The 20,971-nt window shown below is 28.2% G+C and overlaps 2 long non-coding RNA genes across 5 annotated transcripts in view; one reads left to right on the forward strand and one right to left on the reverse strand.

The window, feature by feature from the left end:
* LOC126550247 (uncharacterized) overlaps window positions 1-6,412 on the forward strand; it is a 42,314-nt gene extending 35,902 nt beyond the window's left edge. The window contains exons 4-5 of one of the 2 annotated variants that reach the window (XR_007604289.1): window positions 2,355-2,743; window positions 2,803-6,412. This is a non-coding gene — a long non-coding RNA (uncharacterized LOC126550247). The remainder of the gene's footprint in view (window positions 1-2,354; window positions 2,744-2,802) is intronic. The other variant, XR_007604290.1, reaches the window with a different exon arrangement.
* LOC126550246 (uncharacterized) overlaps window positions 1-19,206 on the reverse strand; it is a 51,839-nt gene extending 32,633 nt beyond the window's left edge. For all 3 annotated transcript variants that reach the window (XR_007604286.1, XR_007604287.1, XR_007604288.1), the window contains exons 1-2: window positions 19,073-19,206; window positions 13,347-13,474 (exon numbers count right to left, since the gene is read on the reverse strand). This is a non-coding gene — a long non-coding RNA (uncharacterized LOC126550246). The remainder of the gene's footprint in view (window positions 1-13,346; window positions 13,475-19,072) is intronic.
* Window positions 19,207-20,971: the final 1,765 nt, after the last annotated feature.

The following is a 20,971-nucleotide window of genomic DNA, read 5'->3' on the forward strand; positions in this document are numbered from 1 at the left end:
GAGTATCACGCACTCACGCCATCAATGTTTCTATTTGAAGGGATGAAAAACACAACGCCATCTACCCCCCGTAATAGAGAAATTATCGCTTAAAATTCTGTATTTATAGAAACATTATGAAAAGGGTTGTTAACATTATTAACAGAAACTATTCAAAAGCGTAATAAACAGTATGGTAGATAGTCGCAACAATACACACACACACACTTAAAATCAACTCTATAATATACTAATGATAAATAATATATAAATATTTAAAATTATAAAATATACCTATTATTTAGCACATCATTGTTACAATAGTTAATAAGTACGAATATAATCAAATATCATATTTATTTCAAAGTATTATTGATTTCTATATATTTCCGTGTGTATATGGACAACCAATTTATTTCATATTAAAAGGTATATTATTTATAAGTTTAAGAAATATTTATCTAAACAGTAAACATTATACATATTATACCTAAAACAATTATTCATTATTGTTTAAATTAGTTTAATTTGTTTAAGTAAATTAAATCTTAAGTTTAAACAAAATATAACTTTTTATATGAAAATATAATATACGTATACAAATTAACTATATTAAAAATAATATATAGATATTAATTATAAAAAGTGTAAAAAATTATCAATATAGGTATTGTAAGTCATTGGTCCAATATAACTGGTTATTATTTTACTTTTGGTAGAAATTGTGCTATTCAAATAAGACGTATAATAACGTAGATGTATATAATATTAATTATAAACAAAATTTCAAAATTATATTAAATAATACAAGTGTATAAATTGTACATAAATATATAGGTAATAATTAATTTGGTTATGAAATAAATATGTATTATATTATAATCAATATTATGAAAATAAACTATAATTTATTTTATATATCTTGTTCATATCTATGTACTAAACATAAATAAATAATAGGTATAATTCAATAAATAACAGCAGTTTTAAAGAATTTCGAATCAAACTTAATGTTTTATGAATAGAAAATAATTGTATTTTATCTAAGGTAGCCTATTTAAGAAACCTACCAACTACAACTTATCAATAATATTATAATATAATCTATATTTTATTTTTACGAGAATTAAAAATTATGCTTTATAATATTAATAAAATTGAATTGATTCTTAAAAATGAATATTATACCTGTAGTAAAATTATATTTGTATATCTAGTCAAAAATAATATTCGAATCTGTTTACTAAATTAAATAGTGCATACCTGCCTACATAATAATGTACTAAAATCAACTGAGAACTAATGTGGACAAAAATAAAACAATAGACGGTCGGTGTTTTGACGACGAATTCGCGTGAAAAAGGTCAGAAACACGTGAATAAAACGTCGGCGGAAGTTGCGGAGGTGGTGGCATGTAGGGAAAAAAGTTCAGAGCAACAGTTGTTTTTACCCTTTTCCGCCTTATACAGAAACGTATGTATAAAAACGCTGTCGTCCCTTTCTACTACCACTAGTAAGGTTTTATGAATGGGCAATACTCACACAAATACGTATATATATATATTTATATCACTCTCGTATTTTGTTATATTATTTTTATATATAAACTCACGTGGATCGTAATAATATTTCGATTCGTAGGTCAAGTGCCTTACATAAAAACGGTTTTTTAACCACCAATTAACCGTAATCTAAACACTCTAAACGAAACAATTAACGGTGTGATATACACACGTATTAAAAGTAATTAATAAACAGATTTAATTTGGTTTTGTATAATAATAAATACTTAAACAATTCATAATTTAAATATAACTATATCACTATAATTTGTATGCTTAGCTAAAATAAATGTGTTAGTAAAATCTATAAAATAAATATGTATGCAGTATATGTTCAACCTAATATATAACATCTACTAAGACCAATAAGGTTTAAAAAATATGCATTACAATAATTTTGAAAACAATGATTTATATATTATTTATATGTATTTACATTATCTGTGAATAATATTTCAAAATAGAATGTTTTGGATTTGGAATTACGTTAAAAATTTTTGTTTGGGTGTACACGTTATGACGTGGCTTTTTTCAATTTCTCCAAAAAATATTAAAGTCTTTTAGAAAATAATAATCGCTTTAGTTAAAGACTTATTCAACCCTTGATATGTAATATGTATCGTCAAATAGCTTTTATACACAATAAATCTACGACCGACGCGATTACCGTTAATTAACCATAAGTTGTATATTTTATTTGTATACATTTACTTACATACATGGATAATTAAAAATGATATAAAAGCCAAATTTTGTTTACCCACTTATATATATATACATTATACAATAATCATAAAAATTATTTCATTTCAGGATCAGATTAATATATTATTGTACGGACATGAGTCACAAAATACAGAAGACGACCGACGATCGAGTTCATATGCGATCGGGGGAACGACATGCGATAAGTGCACATTAGGCTATTTCATTATGTCAATTGATCTCAAAGAGATCAGAAAAGAATTTGGAGTATCGAAAAAGTCTGAGACACCTATCAAGTTTGAATTGTTACGATGACGGTTTCAGACGAATTTAAATTTAGTTCGAGACAACATATAAACGATTCGACGTTCGACGTGACTTAAAAATATACTTAATATCTAATTACCTATATATTTATTATATCAATCTCGAAATCGTCTCTTAAATAATGTTATTCGTTATACGGAAAACCAGCGGCCGCGTAGAAATAGTAGTAGGTATATATATATATATATATATATTAGAGTAAAGGACTATGTGCACATGTATTCCGCAGGAGGCTCATCCGGGGATCGTCGACGATTGCGAAAGGAGAAGGAAGGGATGGCAGCGGGCAGCAACATCCGCAGCAGCCGCCGAGGGAATCTTATCGGTCGCCGTTCCACACACACACACACACACACACCCACACACCCACACACGCACACACTAGCACTCGTCTACTCTAGTCCGCGAGTATATATAGTGTATATAGTTTCGCCTTCATTATTCATGGCCGTCAGAGGATGCGGTCGCTATGGTTACGACGCGGCGGCGGGCGACGGTAGGGACGGCGGTGCACGAGACGGCGTCGGCGGGGGTGGACGCGGCGGCGTGGGGGTATTACTACACGCCCTCCGGCGCGGGTACCGCCGGTCGACCGCCCGCCGCCGCCGCCGTCCGCCCGCCCCGCCGGCCGGCGCTACGGTCCGGGTCGCGAGCGCCGTCATAAGAAAAATTCCGCTCGCCGTTTCTTATATTCCGCGCGCACGCCACCGAGACCGCAGCCGGCCGCCCTTAAGACGGGCTCATCCCCAGGCCGCCGGTAACGCCGCCGCCTCCGTCGTCGTCGCCGCACACTCGCACGCAAACCGAGCGCCGCACGTATTGATCCGCGCGCGTTAGCTGCGTCCACCGCGAGCGGAGACCGCGCGCACTCCGTCCCTTTATCTTAATCGACCCGGCCGGCCGGCAGAGGAGCCCGCGAGAAGTTTGCGAAAATTTCACACACACACACACGCGTACACGCGCACGCACAAAGGCACACGCGCTCGCTCGTTTCCAACCCTCGGTCGGTTGACGGGTCGTCGTTGTTCTTAGCTGCCTCCCTCTTAGGTGCAGTACCTACGTATAATTTTGTCACGGGAATAAATTTATTTACGAAAATCGTAATAATAATAATATAATAATAATACAATAAAATACATTGGAATTATTTCGAGAATTCGAGATTGCCGATCGCATAATTTACTTGTTTTGTATACAATTTACATAATATAATTGATTTCATATCTAACTAAACCTATAACGTTTATCACGAAATGCGATTTTACATATTTTCACAATTCTGTTTATAGATGTGATCTAATTCGTTTTCATCGTCAAATAAAATCTATTTCTATGTAACCCTTTACACACTGAATACGTCTGAACGTATCTCCTGTGGCCTATACACGACACACGTCCTCCAATAATTGTCTGCATTACTTACTCTTATTATAATATGCATTGTTATTCCCGATTCCTCCTTCCTATTCGTTCCTGGGGTTCAAACGGGTCCAAGATGCGCAAAATACACAACCGGTCGGCCAAATGTTTTAACGAGAATTATTCGTTATAACTGTACTTATATTATGAAGCATGATCGAGAAAAGTAAAGAAACTAGGGGATGATATTCCTACAATGTACCATATTACATATATATTTCAACAAATACGAACGGTAGTCAATGATATAACAGTTATACATATTATAAAGACAAAGACTATAGCGCGTAATATTTTTAAACCAATTCAGCTATTTAAAACTTTGTTAAACGTTAAATTACGCTATAATTTCCTGTCTTTTTCAAAATTAACACAACAATTCAAAATGTAAAAAACAAACCACTAAACATACTACGTCACGGTGAAGGAACCGAAACAAGTGTTCATATCCGGACTAATGTATCTTGTGCAGATTTTTTGAACTTAGATCATTAGATGATTTGATTTTGTGGATCTTTTAAGTTTTAACAACTAAAATTTTTCAATTACATGTTTCAAGAAAACTAAATGTCACAATCTTATTTTCAAATATTTTATACCAAACAGTTATTTTTTTAAATACACGTACAAAGAAATTTAAATCTAATATAAAATCATAAACAATTCAATGTAACAATTGAATGTATTAAAAATATTTTGAAAACTACTAACTCAATAATAATCCATGGTATATACCTATATTATATCTACTATGAGTTATATTATGTATGTTTTGTAGTATTTAAAACTATATACGTGACAGATTAAATTTGTTAGGTTAAATTCAAACATTTGTTTAATGCATATTTTATAAGCTCATTAGAACGTTTTCGTTTAACATAATAGTAGGTATGTCAGATGTAATTATTATACACTATACGACCGGCCGGTTTCTCTATAGCCTCTCTTGGTCCAATGCTCCTCGGCCACCTGCACGAGGTGAGCCCCGCGCATACGGCCGACGGCCAGAGGAGGTTATAAGTATCCACAATTCTACATTCCATCCCGTACTCAAATCTTTACATACATAGAAACTGATTATTCATGTTATTTTATCATATATCTATATTATATATATTTGATTTAATTAGAAATATGATTAAATATTAAAAAACCGTATTTATCTTCGTTTGCAAATAACATAATTATAGATTGCCGTAAATAATAAATACTGATTAAATCGAATTGAAATATAATTTTAATCAATTGAAAACCTTTTAAAAACATATATTACAGGTGTGTTAAAAGTAAGGTATTCAAAGTATTCGTAATATTGTTGATTTACGACCATAAATGAATCTATATTTTTATTTTCTATTATGTGAGTTGGGTTTATTTGTAAATATTACAAAACCCAGTGACTGTATCCCATAGGAAAATCAGTAGACAATTTCACTTGCAATACGTACCCATATTTGGCAAGGAAATTATAGTCCCGGTCGACACTACGTTGAATCCGGAAGTAATTTCAAGCTAATGCGATGGCTTTGCAATTGATTTTCTACACTCGTAATCCCAACAATCGTATTTTATTAGGTAACTGCTGATGGATGTTTTTCAGTTAGGTAATAATTGAAATAATCAATTAAATATGTTATATTTCAACAAATTATTATGACAAATCTGTATCATAATTAAATAATTAAATTACACCACCCATCCACCCTAAATAATTTATACTTTAGGTACCTACCTACTAAATGACTACCTAGTACCTACTGTATAAATATTTAATACACTACATTAAAATTATGTGGTATGTATTAACTAATAATACAATTATAAATATTTTACATTTATTATTTTAAAAGTATAAAATACCATTTTTATTCATCAAAACGGTTTATTATATGTTAAGACTTAAGGATATTATTTATTATAAAAACTATAAAACTACTTAAATACTGAAATCTCAATATTAATTAATAATAAGTAAATAAACAAACACTAGAAGCCAAATAAAACCGCTACACCTGTATTTCGTGTTAAATAACGATTTGTACAATCTCTTTGTTATATTATGTCGGGGCATAGGTATTGTCAAAGATTCGTTTAAAGCTTTCTCGGTCCAAGCATCCCATCCGGTGACATTCAACAAATAAGCATGCTACTATTCATGTACTTAAAACAAAAGATTAAATGGAATTACTAACATTTTGTTTCGTATTTACTATTTTTGTTTAATTTTGTGTTTAATTAAATGCACAGTATGTATATACACGTAATACATATATTAATTGGTAGGCATTAGAAACATTCGCCGTCGAATAATATAAATTGTTATTTTATAATTAATAACATAAATAATTCTTTCATTTGATTAAAATTATTTTTACACTTAAAAATATTATTTAAAGCAATAAATAATTTTTTAAAAATACTCATATCAAATTACTTTTCGAAATAAATATATCTTATAAGTTATAAAAATTTAAATAATATTTTTTATGAATTTTTGACAATTTTTGTTTTATTATTTATAATTAATTATTATTAATCAACCTACGAATTACTTTATAGATATAGAGAATAATAATAATAAAATTGTTAAATGAAGCTAGAGTGAAGTAAATAAAATACAATATTAATCAAAAAATATCTTCATAAATAAATGAAGTACCTACCTCCTACTGCGAAGTGGTAACAATAATATGACTTAAAGCTCATGAATGTAATGTGTATAATATATTATATAGTATATACGTATATTATGTAATTTGTTTAAAAACAAACCTGTAGGTTAAACTAACTATTACCAATACATTTTTTAATTCTGGATTTTTACCGTTTTATCTTATTAAATTCTATACAGGATTTAGTTATAAAATAATTTGGAAAATGAAAAATAGTAAATCATAAAACTAACTTTCTATTATAGTCAAATAATTATAAAAGTAGTTATAAATAAAATGTATTATTAAAAATGGAAAAAGTACTTTAAAATTCTTCTAATTTTATTATTTTTCTTTTAATATAAAGTATTAATGAATTTTTAATATAGTATAAACAATTACTTGTAAAATATTAATGATGATATAAAAACTATAGTGTTGTTTATGCTAAAATATTGTATCTTTAAAGAATAAAATGCATTTAATCAAATTTTTTATTACGGATATTTAATTTTTGTCTATGTTTATCACAATTTTTTTTTTTTTAATTATGAAAATAATCCTAATTTTTGATAAGATACTTTAAATCTGAACATAATATAAAATGAAAATAAAGTTTTTCAATAATTCAAATATCTTTGACAATTCTTAAACTCAGTTAATTCCATAACATTTTTTTATACTATTACCTAAGACTTTTTTCATAATACAAAATATTTATCCTAAGATTCACCATATTATTTCCTTTCTATAAAAAAAACCGAAATATAGCAATTATCAGCGAGATTAGCCAAAATAAAAATGTATTTATTTTAGAAATACCAAGATTATTTGATAAACCCTGAAATTCTGACATTAACCGGCAGTAATTGAAATTTTTTTTACCAGTATCTGTACGTTTACTACGTTTGCTATATAACATATGAATTTATACTTAAGTTTCATCAATTATCTACTAAATTATACTTGTATTATTGTTATTTATTTATTTTATAATATTATTGATTATATACCTAATATATTTAAATTTTTATAAAAACCACTTGCCGTACCAATTTTTAATTTATAAACATTGAAATGTAGTATATAAAACTTATTGAGCTCTTGTCTATATTTAAATACTTGTTAAAATAAAACAATACTACTTTTTAAAAACTTAATAGTTCTCTTAGTATTATAATATATAATAATAACATATAATTAATTAATCAACTATAATTATCTTATAATATGAATAACATAGTTTATGATTTTGACATTGTATAATTTTTTTGCAAGCTTTAAAATTATTATACATACATTTATCATGTAAGTAGGTATGTTAAATTCTATATGTTATAAGTTTATAACTGTATATTAGTTGTTACTAATCATTACATTAGCACATAATATTTACTTTTAATATACAAAATTGTTTCAAATAAAAATATGTTTGTATAATTTTGACTATGAATTAACGTGATTGCTATAATGATAGATTTTGTAAGATTTATTCGAACAAAGTTAAAAAAAATTAAACTTAAATGTACCATGTAATATCTAAAAATTAAAATATTATGTACCTATTACTAATATTATATTGTTTATTTTATATTAAATATTTAAACTGTATTTTGTTCAACGCATATAGTTCTGTCTTTAAATAAGTACATCAATATTGATAACAGAACTTAATATATTTGTTTAATTTTTTTTGTTTTTTTTTTTTAATAAAACTATAAAACCTAATATGAATTACTTACATACTAATCATATAAAGTTAATTCTTAAATCTATTTCATAAATACTCGAATTTATCTAAGATGTATTTACTACTTCGTTATTAAACATAGAAAATACCACTTTAACTATTACCTTCTCACTTGCTTTGAATAGACAAATAATATTTTTATAGATATACCGTAAGAACTATTCTGCAATTCAATAGATACTATGAAATAACTAAAATGAAATAAAATGTTTACAAATATTTAATTTATATCATTTTAATATTATCAACAGTCTAGACAGTAATGCAAATGTTCGAGATGTACGTTAGATGTTTTTTGTTTTTTGCTATATAGGTATAATATGTTTGTTTTATATTTCATTCTCTAAATTAGTATAAAAGTCATAGGGATTTTAATATTTAATCAGCGCTTAGCTTAAAACTACACAAGAGCATAAAAAAATATAATCATCAAAAAGGTAAAATGTGTCAGGAAGTATTATACGTGGATGCGAATAACACTATGAGTAGGATATATAATATATAAATAATTCAAGACCGGAACTTTATAGTAACCATCTGAGGGCTAGTGCCTACGGTTTAAACCGGTCTGAATGTTTAATACGTCAATTTCCTGCTACCTCAATATCATTGAGTGGTTTGAACCACACACGCCTATCACCCTCGTATCGTTTTAGCCGAAGATAATATTTCTCGGGGTCCGAAGTAATTAATTTTATGTGTTTACAACGTCATGTTATCGAGGATAGGTGGTCGGTTAGTGGTGATGGTGAGCGGAGAAGCCAAAATGGCTTGGGCATAATCAAAAGTTTCTCGAGCATTTCCAAAGTCGCAACTTTCTGATGAGGTGGAAGAAGAAAGAAGGGGTTTTATGTTAGGATGGAGAGAGTAAGGCGGTAAAGTACAAGTTGTAGTGGAAGAGAAGAGGGTGACGTGTGTTCGGGGCAGCCACAAACGTCAAAGTCGGGTAAGGGTCCAAAAGGATCTATACTGCACATATATATATAAATATATACGAGAAGGTATAGAGAGAATGTACACCCACCTCTCACTCATCCCTTCGGGGCGTATTTCGTATATGCGCGTGTTTGCCATGTTTAATTTTCTTGAGGGACACCCCCGCTACGACCCTCCATCCCTATACAATCCCTTCACCGCCTTTCTACAGTTCCCGATATACGTCTAATCCCAGGGGTTAGGTCGATGGGCTATGCGGAAAGGGCTTGGTTTCGAGAGAGTGGTGCGAGAGTGGTGGTAGTGGTGCAGGTTTTGAAAGCGCCAGCTTCTTTGTGCCGCCGCTTCTTCGCGCGTCCCTTTCTCGTTCTGTTTTAGCGTTCCGCCGTCGCTGTCACACATTCCACATGCACCGCGGGCTTCTGCGAATAATTATTAATATAGACCGTACCACACCGTCGTGACCATTATACACGTATATAGTATACACTATACATCCCCAGAGGCATCACGACAGGGTTGTTAATGAATTCCCTTGTTCGAGATATTCACACACCTCTTTTCTTCTAGCCAATCTTTCTCTCGTCCGGTTTTGATTCACTAATCTTACTGGTTATTGTCAAATATGTGTGTCCGAAGGAATGACTAAGAACGACAGATCGATAAATTTATTGAGATGAAAAAATTTAACAATGTTTTAATGGTACTAATACGGGTCCGACCATGTTTAGATGACAATTTAATAACATATTAGTATATTACGTATTATATTCTTGTAATAAAACATAAAAACAATAACTTCTAATAATTGTAGTAAAATGTAAACGTCAAAATCATAAATCGTGATAACTACCACACGTTCTTAAATTCAGTTAAGCATAATTCCGTACTTTTTACTTTTTTTGGAACACGATTCCGTTAGATTTTGATCAAACAGTGAATTATCAAAATGACCCCCAAAACAACACAATTACGTAATTTTCTGAGACATTTTACCATTTATTATTTATTATTGTCAACTTGTTTAATTTTCTTAAGATCATAACATTATAAAAAAAGTTGATGAAAAGTTGATTTAAAAAATTCAAAGATTAAAAATTTGTCGATTGAATGATATAAATTGTGTACAAAATTGTTTTTAACTACAAACTACTTAAAAATAAAAAAAATAAATTATAAATTGATACCTTGGTTACTTGTTAACTTGTTACAAATACTTGATAAATATTATGTTATTATATTTTGATAAATCAAGTATTCGTTATATTCGTTACATTGTTTGTCGGCTAGACTATTTGATTACATCCTTTAGATACTGATTTTATTTTTGTGTAAAAAAACGTACATAAAACGTTATGAATAAATCAAATAGTCAAATACCTACGTAACCTTACAATAATCTAGCAACATTGCACTAAAATTTTAGTAACAAAATATACAGAATCGTTTACCTAAAAATGTATCCAACTTAACCTGATAAGATCAGTACGGAATTGTATTCTACCCATTAAGCTACGACAATATTACTTTAACGTTATTATATAATATTTATAAGTACTTGATAAAATATTTTAAAATTGAAATAATCTTTTTAAGGTAAAATATTCTTTATAATACATACGTATATTATATATTTTTAACTGTACTAATATCGTACCTATTTTTGCTTAATTTAAGCTATAAATGTAAATTTATATGAATGCACACATATATTCGATAAGTATAATGAATACACTATTACACTATGTAGTGTTTTCACAATTATTCACGTCATACTGATTAGTGATTATTTTACCTAATTATAAATGTTCTAAAAATTGAATATAATTAATGTTGATTTTTGAATTCTAAATGCAAAACATCACTTTTAACTGTCCCCTTCTTGTCGTAACGTTGTCGTTTCTGTACAATAAAAGTTCTAAGCATACGTGAACTACTTGTACACCACCCCTGCGTATACACGGTCACGTGTATCCAATAGACATAATATTATATATTATTATTACTGCACGTGTTATAGTATATATAGTATATACTGTATACACGTTATGCATGTATATATATTGTTGTGTATGAGAAACACAGAGGTAATTAACGGGTGCGGTGGAGAGTCTGAGTGAAGACGCCCGTAATGAAAACGCATGTATGTGACAAGCATTGTGACTTCGGTACACATTCCCTCGTGCCTATCTACACCTACCTATGAAACCGATGCACCCTCTGTATACTTGTGTACCGGCAGACCGAGTATCTACGATATATATATATAGATGGGCTGTGACGGGGTAGTTACAAATTGCCACATATTGTTCACTGTCCGGCAAACTCCAATTTGTGTGAATATACGTATGTGTATGTACGATGAATATGTCTGTATACCCGTTTCGTACCCCGCGGTATTAATACCCATATATCACCCAAACGTAGCAGTAGTGGTAGTAGTTGTTGCCGTAGTAGTATTAGTTGTAGATACGTATAAACGATATATAGTGGAAGGTATATATAATATCGATGCGGATAGCCAATCTCCTCTATGTGTGTTTTATCGTGTGTGTGTGTGTGTGTGTGTGTGTGTGTGTGTGTGTGTATTTACAGTAGTTCTGTAGGAACCCTTATACACCACCACCACTACTATCGCCATCACCACTGGTTAATATTACGATACGGATGCCAAAGAGCTAGGGGGATGAGAGGAGGACGGGCGTGTGAACGTGAAAGAGCAACGTGAGAGGAAGCTGCAGGGGGACCATTCTGCCGCCACCGTCACAGTAACAGTCTACCCTCTCCATTTACTATTAGTATATATATATACACATACCACACTTTAGCGGGGACGGGACTATAGCTGCCGCCGCCGCCGTCGAATCACAAGCACTACACTCGTATATAAATGTATACATTATAGATGCTAGTAAACCGCCTTCGACGGAGAGTAGTCGCCAATGCGTCGGCTGCGTCCGTCGAGTGGTTTTTGGCGGCGGAATGTTTGTGCGGGCCACATTCAAACCAAGCACAGAAATAGATTAATGGTTTATGTGTATATAGAGACATCGATTTAAGTTGAATACACAGAATTACGACCGAGAAACGAAGAATATAGTATGAAATATGAATAATGTAATGGTTGATGGATGATTTTAATAGTGTCGTGACGAAAACCTATAAACATTAATTTATAAAATGAAATACAACCCTTCTATGATAAATAATATAAATAATGATATAGAATTATGTCTTTGCAGTAACTCCTATCATATCGAGGCATTACAGAAAAATATTACTAGTATATGAAAAACTATAGGTAAACCCTATACAGGGTAGTCTAATTTTGTTTTCTCATCTTAAATGCGCTTTTATTTTCTAATTATTTTTAATTAAATTTATCATAACATAATATGTTTTCTTATAACATAAAATATTATTTATATTAGTCTATATTATATATTTTTTTTTTTTACACAATCATATTACTATATAACTAATTATCTATAAAACTAATTCAAAACTATTATTTAACCTACGTACATATTATTCTATAACCTACCTAAATGGCTATATTTTAATTGTATTAATGTTTTAGTGTTTTTACATATATGTAAACAAACAAGAATAATGTAATATAATTAAGTATATTCTTGTGATACACATACAAATTATTATATAATTATCACGTTTGAGGAGAACTAATTTAAGTATGTAACAATGTGCAATTATTAAAAATATTAAACCTTAATACATTTGATATTCTTTCTTAATAGCTAGATTTTTTAATAAAAAATGTATTGATATATTATACAACATCTACAAAGCAAACGTTAGTATATTTTTATAAATATCTATAATTTGTATAAAAATATGTTGAATTGTTTTACTAATATTAACATCCTTTAATTTGATTAAACTCTGTTCCAATATAGAAATTTTATTTATAATATATGTATATATAAAATTATTAAGTGGGTATAAACAGGTTAGGCTATAAGTATACTTAATTTATTTAAAATAATTAAAATGACTTACGTTCAGAATAAACAGCGTATGCTTTCAAATTTATTTTATATTACTGTACTGTATTTTCAATATTTCTCATATAATGCTCCGTATAATAACCATTTAAAAACATTAAATTGGTCGATACATTTTTCAAACTATAAAATAAATTAGTGTAATTAATAAGTATACTATCATAAGAAATAAATTTTAAAAAAATGATGATAGAAATAAAATAGTTATATTTAGGCAATAGTATACTAGTATACATAATATGTATACTATATTATAGTATTATAATAAGATAAAGTAGATATTTAATTTTAATTTATTTTAAATAAATTAAAACAAAAGTTTGTTTTAATGATAATTTTACAGCTGTATAATAAAATCGTTATTGTAAAATAATGAATTTAAAAATCAAGACAATTTATACACATCAGCAAATTTTCCTATTATAATGTCTACAAGTCGTTAATTTAAAATACATTGCGATATCCAACATATTTTCTAAACCATTGTCCCTGTGTTTTCATTGGACAATAAGGGATTGTATAAAACTATATACATGCCGATAAAATTAATTATGCTTGAAGACGAAATGAAGTTTAATCCTGTATTGTATGCACGATGATGCTATCTAGAGGGATGCAGTTTTTATGGTAATATACAAATTTGAGATTATACGACACTTGCGCCGAGCCCGAATAGCTGTAAGTCGTTTAGAACTTTTGTTGGTTATATGGAGGGTATTCTACTGACAACTAGCCGTTCCAAGTTAAATAGGCTGTATATCTCTTAGGTGCTGCGGGAGCACATTATCTTGGAGGCACCCGCCCATTAAGTTTTATATGTGAGACTCATAAAATATAACTGATACTTATATTTTAACTTAGTATAGTACCCCAAATATACATACCATTTTAAACATGCTCAGGTAATTTCAAGATACTACTGAATAACGGTGTACAAAATAATATTTTATGTAGGTAGGAAAACGATGTATATACATATTATAACAGTCTAAATTATCTAGATGTGCAGTGTATGTTAATTTACTGTTAAATCGTGTTATTGTTGTTATTCCGACCGAATTAAAAACAAAATAAAAAAAAATGTTGTTTCAATATTTTTCATGTACAATTATATTTACGCACTTGTATTATTATAATTTATTAACATAATATAATAATATACAATAGAAATGCAGTTTTTATTTTAAGTGTCTAATATGATTTTAAATTCTAAATTCGGTTAATTTTTATATTGTTTGTGTCAAATTAAAATTAAAATAACTCTAACTATAACACTACCAAAAATGTAATTGTACCCTAAAAAAGGGTTGCTTTCGTATAAGATGCGTTTCCCAGATCAACCGGTTTGAAACAATCTCAGGACCCACCACCGTATTGAAACTCCTGGTTATAGTGACCCTTACGAAACCCGTTCCTGGGACGATGGATGCTGTGTCTATAAAACTGGTTTAGCGTCTCGCTGGACATTAGAATCCCATATTGACCTCTTACACATCAAACTAAAGACCGTGGGAAGACCCATGGGAAAACACAATATTTTTATGATCATGTAAATCTTATGTTCTCCACTAGTTATTGAAGCAAACGCGGGATGAGTCTAATCAATGATTCAATGGTCAGTTACCGTTTTCAATTCGTACACACACGACGCGCAATAACAGTGGTTTTATTTAAAAATAGTTCGCAATATTAAACTCAAAATATGTGATATTTAAATTATAAAAAAAAAAATTATCGTTAGAAGTTGGTAAGCACAAATTTAATAATAATACAAATATACGTATCATGTTACCTACGGGATAGTTTATACACCGATGTGTATTTTAAGGGCGCGTTCTTCATTGCAATTAATTATTTTAATTGGACTCAAGCCATACGCCGCTAAAATCTACAATTACATTTTAATTATTTTATATTACTAGATAGCTGATAGACAGACATAATTTGCAAATCATTTTAAACCTAATCTCAATAAATTAATAATTTTAAATTAAAACTATTATTAATTAATATTTTAAAATATTTTAACTTAATTGTTTCATTTAATTAGTTAAAACATTATAATTATCTTATTAAAATACCTACTAGATCAAATATTAAATATGTTGTCGGACTCGGAATGTTCAAATAATACTCGTAGTACCTATACCTAATTCTGTATGTGCTCTTAAGCACAAACATATTATGAAACGTATGATGTATAAACGGACTTCAATAAATGTGGTTATTTTATGGTTAGAAGAGTAAGTACATAAGTATAAATAATAATAATAATTTCTAAAATGTAGCATTTTTACATTCTAAGCCCAACGGACTTTTTTGAATTTTCCATAAGTTTTGCGAAGAAATAGACAAAAACTTGAGTTTAGAATAAAAAAATAAACAAATGTTTTTAGTTTAATAATTAAATTATTTATTTATTATACCGTAGAATGTATTATACATTGTGTTTCATTATTTACAAATAGAATGTTAACTATTCAACTAATGGAAGAAACGTATCCATAGGTATCTACACAATTGTAATCATTTCGATAATTACAAATATATTATTATAATACTTTTTTTAGTTATATATTTTATTTTGATCGGCAGGTACCTACATTAAATATTATTTTAAAGGTATTTTTCTATATATATTTAAATACTCGACTTCCCGTATGTGCAAAATTAATTACTATTCATCGCCACTATATTAAAATTAGGTCACAAATGAAAAACTTCAAGACGATGTAAATAAAACACCAATGTTTTTATTAAAAAATGTAATTTAAGTTGACGAAAAAAATTATATAAATATGGAAAATCAATTATTAATACCACATTAAATATTAATACCAATATATGTGATATTATATAATTGTTGTTTACAACAAATCTTTTATGTACTACCAAATAATGATTAATGATATTAATGATTTGTTTTTATTTTATTTATTAAACACCTTCCTTAGCATCTATGATATTGGACGTATTACCTATATTAGTTTTCAATTGAATTTAAGATAACATAAGTTATAGCATTTATTTAAAAATTAAACTAGGTATTTAATGTTATTTGTCTACTAATAATAGGTATTCGAGAGTTAAAATTCAGTTACATCAAAAATAGTAAAAAGTTTAATTAAATACAATTTCTAAATAACATTTCGACTATACTACTACTCTAAAATGTAATCACTCGATAAGAAAATTTTAAACTATTTTATTACTGAAAAACTACATCAATAAAAATTTAATAACAACTAGAACATCATTGCGAATATTTTTACTTCATCAGAGTTGATTGATTAACTAACTTTATAGGTATGTACTATTACAAATGTAGTAAAATATTTCAATTAGACAATTTTAAAGTGCATCAACCTATAACAAAATATTTTAAAACGATTCATGCAAAAAATATTCTCAATATAGGGTCTAAATATATTAGATAATATAGGTGGTATACATTTTTATGGAATTATCAGGTAAATAATTAATAGTCATATTATAGAAAGCGAAATATATCGTTGTACACGTTATTGTATAAATAATTTAAATATATTTTATTTTTATTACACAAAAAAATAATTTGCCAATGGTTTGTACAACCGATCTATAAGCATTTTTTAATAATATTAATATCAACTCAATAAATTACTATTAAATTAGCAATATAGTTTTTGTTAATTTTAAATAAAATATATATATATATGTTAGCTATATAGTCCCAAATCACAATCATTTTGATTTTATGTGCTAATAAAGCAAGTCGGGTATTTTATAAATTGCATAAAATATTTTACGAATTTAGTAAATACATAATAATACATCCATCGAAGAACGAAAATGTATAAATCATATTATAATCCAATAATAATTAAATAACTTTTAGTATAACTTATACAGTTTAATATATATAGTGATTTTGAATACTTGGAAACGTTATCGTCTGTTTTTTAAATAATAAAAATGTGTCACCCATTCTTAGTTCATCATTATTTTTTTCTTTTAACCTTATACTGACTTTTTTAATACATTTTCGGGTTGGTATTATGCTTATAAGAACATAAGACCATTTTAATATAGCTCTTCCAAATTTTACATTATAGTTCAGTTGTCTCCAAGAACTTAATGAAAATACTATCCTCAACCAAAGTTCTCTGGAAAATATTAATAAACGGCGTCACGGGACTTAAGCCGTCCCTGTAATGTGCTGTGCACGTCGCGCGCGACTTTAATAAGCGCGGTCTTCATAAATCATCGCGTCCAAAACTCCACATAATAACAGGCCGAACTCCCTCTCGCCTCCTCCCCACACCACCCTCCGACGCAAGTCTCTCCCAGTCTAACACATGGCATGGTATACGCGAATCCTTTTAAACCTGCTCTCGGTTCCTACGGGCGGATATATTCCTGAGAACCCTTTATAAGCTCCCCGCTGCCGTCGCCGCGCTGTCCCGAGTATACGAAACTTTCACGGAAAACCAATATTTGTGTTCAGGATTTTGCCGTACTAGACGTCACCACAGGAAATAATGAAACACCAAATTATTATTATTACTATTACTATTATTATTATAATTATAATCATAATGGACAGTGGAAAATAGCAGGACAAGATAACGGGGTTAACCCGGTTGATCGTAAACACGTATTCATTTTTATTTATCATGCAGGCAAACTTTAGTTAGTTGTTGCGAGTGTGTACTTTGTTTAATCGCCGCGACCCAGTGATAGAGCTCAGCCCAAGAATTATCGTTATCTACCATATTTAACGCCTTATAATTATTTAGTAGTACCTACCTATGCCAAATATGTAAAATGTATAAAGAAGTGACAATATAATATTTTATTAAATCGTTTTAAGAATTCTTATCTATTAAATATTAAAATATAATTTAAATGTATTATTTTTTCCCTATTTTAATACAAAATAAATCAACTTAATATTATAATAATAATTCAAGTTAAATAATATTGAAACATATAATTTAATTAATAATTTTTAAATCGTATGTACGATGAAGTAAGTATATTATAGGTACCAAAAAAATAAATCATCAATCAAATATACATTTTTTTAATTATAAATGTGTACTAATTTAAATAAATAAGCAAGATAAAATATATATACTAAACAACTAAACTAATAACTAAAAACTTCAAATTATAACTAAAATATGCAAACTTTAACAAAATGAAAATATTTCCACTCTACTCAATTTTTATTTAGTAGATAAGTACCATAAATGTTACTTAAATATTTAACGTTGCATTAAAATAATATGTCAATACATTGTAGGTATAATTAACGGGGTTATTGGCACCAAAGTTATAAAACAAAATATCAGTAGAAAAAACTAAAAACCGTACACTGCAACTGTATAATGTTTTTTTAAATGCATTACATTATTAATTATTACTTTATAAAGTTTATTTTTTTTTTTTAAAGAACATAAATAAAATGTTGATGACAAACGAAATATCATATAAATTATTATGAAAACCTTTTAATAGATTCGTTCATACAACAAAATGAATCGTCTATTTATAATTAAGTACTGTTAAGTTGTAAGGTCATTAAAATATAAATATTCACTCATACTAAATACGATCTATTAATAATAATTAATAGAATATCTATAATTTTTCACTACACTAACGATAAGTTATAACAACTAATAAAATTGCATTTGTAAAAATACGTTATAGGTATGATTGTTTTGTAATACTTACGTGGTTTGTATAGTAATTTTATTATGCACTGGTCACAGGATCATTGATGCTGTATCGTGGGAACAAACGTTTATCCCTTGTCACTCTGTATATGAACCTGTATGTATATTTTCTTTTTTTTTTTATCTGTTCAAACCCGTTATATTCCAGTTCAGGACCCTTGATTGACCCCGGTGACCGCTGGAATCAACAAGTAGAACGTCCCATCCAGAGAAAAATAAAACCTGCAACACGAAACAATAAAGGGTATAGTGTATACTGTATACATTACATATACATATACAATATACATATATTTCAAAATCCCACAATGACTTTTTTTAATATTCACCTTATACTGATCCGATTTTTATTTTTACAATTTTAGTACCTTTAAATAACATGAATATTATATTCTGAAGTGAAAAGCTATTAACGATTCGCAATTAATTGAGCCGAACCCACTAAATTAAATAACCCAAGCCATTATTTGTATATATTGTAAATATTAACATTTCAAAACATGAATCAGTAATATCAAATACAAAATATAGTACAATGTATTATATTACTTATACACGATACTAAATACGTTTAATATCTACTTTAAATACTAAATAAACATAATTGATTTTTTAAATATCTGTGTATTACATTCTAATTTTTAGCTGAACTTTATCATAATATCAAAGTATATATCATAGATTATACTTATAGACCGTATAACTATAATTATAAATTATTTAAAGTGATTTTTCTCCTACAATACATAACTCTAGTAGGTAATTTAATATAATAAATAATTATTATTTTCCACACAAGTAAATGTATCGATAAAAATAATTACTTCATTAATGATATTTATATTATTACTTCATGTTATAATTATAGTTTAGTACACTGCACATGAATTCGTTTTATTATCTTTATTTGTATTCATAAATACCGAGTTTGAGTTACTTTTGCATGACGTAGTTAGATACAAATATTAGTTTTAGTTTTACATACGTATACCATAGAATATATTAAATATATTATGTTTATAATAGTTTATATGTAGTACCTTATAATATACTTTAATATTACTGCTTCGTAAATAATAACTTACGAACAAATTTATAAACTCAACGATTAACAGAATTTATTATTTTAAATGTGTATTTGAAAAATAATATGTGTTCATGTATTTTTAAAAAAACAAAAAATTAATAAAATAAACAAAATATATTGTAAACATTTACAAACATTGTTACATACAAATTAAGTTTTATATATTAAAAATTATAACCTATTGTAACAAAATGGTAATTATCTTAAGGTATGTTTTTCATATATATGTGACTAGTTGCTATGGCTATCAGTTAAAAACTATAATATGCATTATACTAAAATTTAACCATATAATTATATAAATATAAGTATATAACTATATACAAGTAATCAGCACATCAATTTCGAATCTAAGAGAAAGGAAGTTTATAGACATTTCTCATTATGGCTACGCACAAAATATGGCTGCTGACTATCCCTCATGATTTTGTAAGGGTGGTTTGCGGGGGTGAAGAAGTGGACCCTTTTTCGCGCGCGTGATAATGGCCTCCGCTTATTATGTTCGAATAAAGTAAAGCATTTAATTAAACGAATTAAAACAGAGAATATTATCATTTAAAATTTTTATTTTGAATGTTTATTGTGGTCAGTAGACGTACGCATTTATGTATTTAATTATCAATACCCACCACTATTGTGTTTAACATTTTTGAAAGTAAATTTTTATTATTTACAATTATATAACTGTTAGAATCATTATAACTTATTATAATTACTAAAAAAAATTGTATGCCACAATATCATATAACATAAAAACATTTGTATTTTTAATTCAATTTAACAATACTTGATATTCTATAACTTAACGAT

Source organism: Aphis gossypii, chromosome 2 (genome assembly GCF_020184175.1).
Source record: "Aphis gossypii isolate Hap1 chromosome 2, ASM2018417v2, whole genome shotgun sequence".
In the NCBI taxonomy this organism is placed as follows: Eukaryota; Metazoa; Arthropoda; class Insecta; order Hemiptera; family Aphididae; genus Aphis; species Aphis gossypii.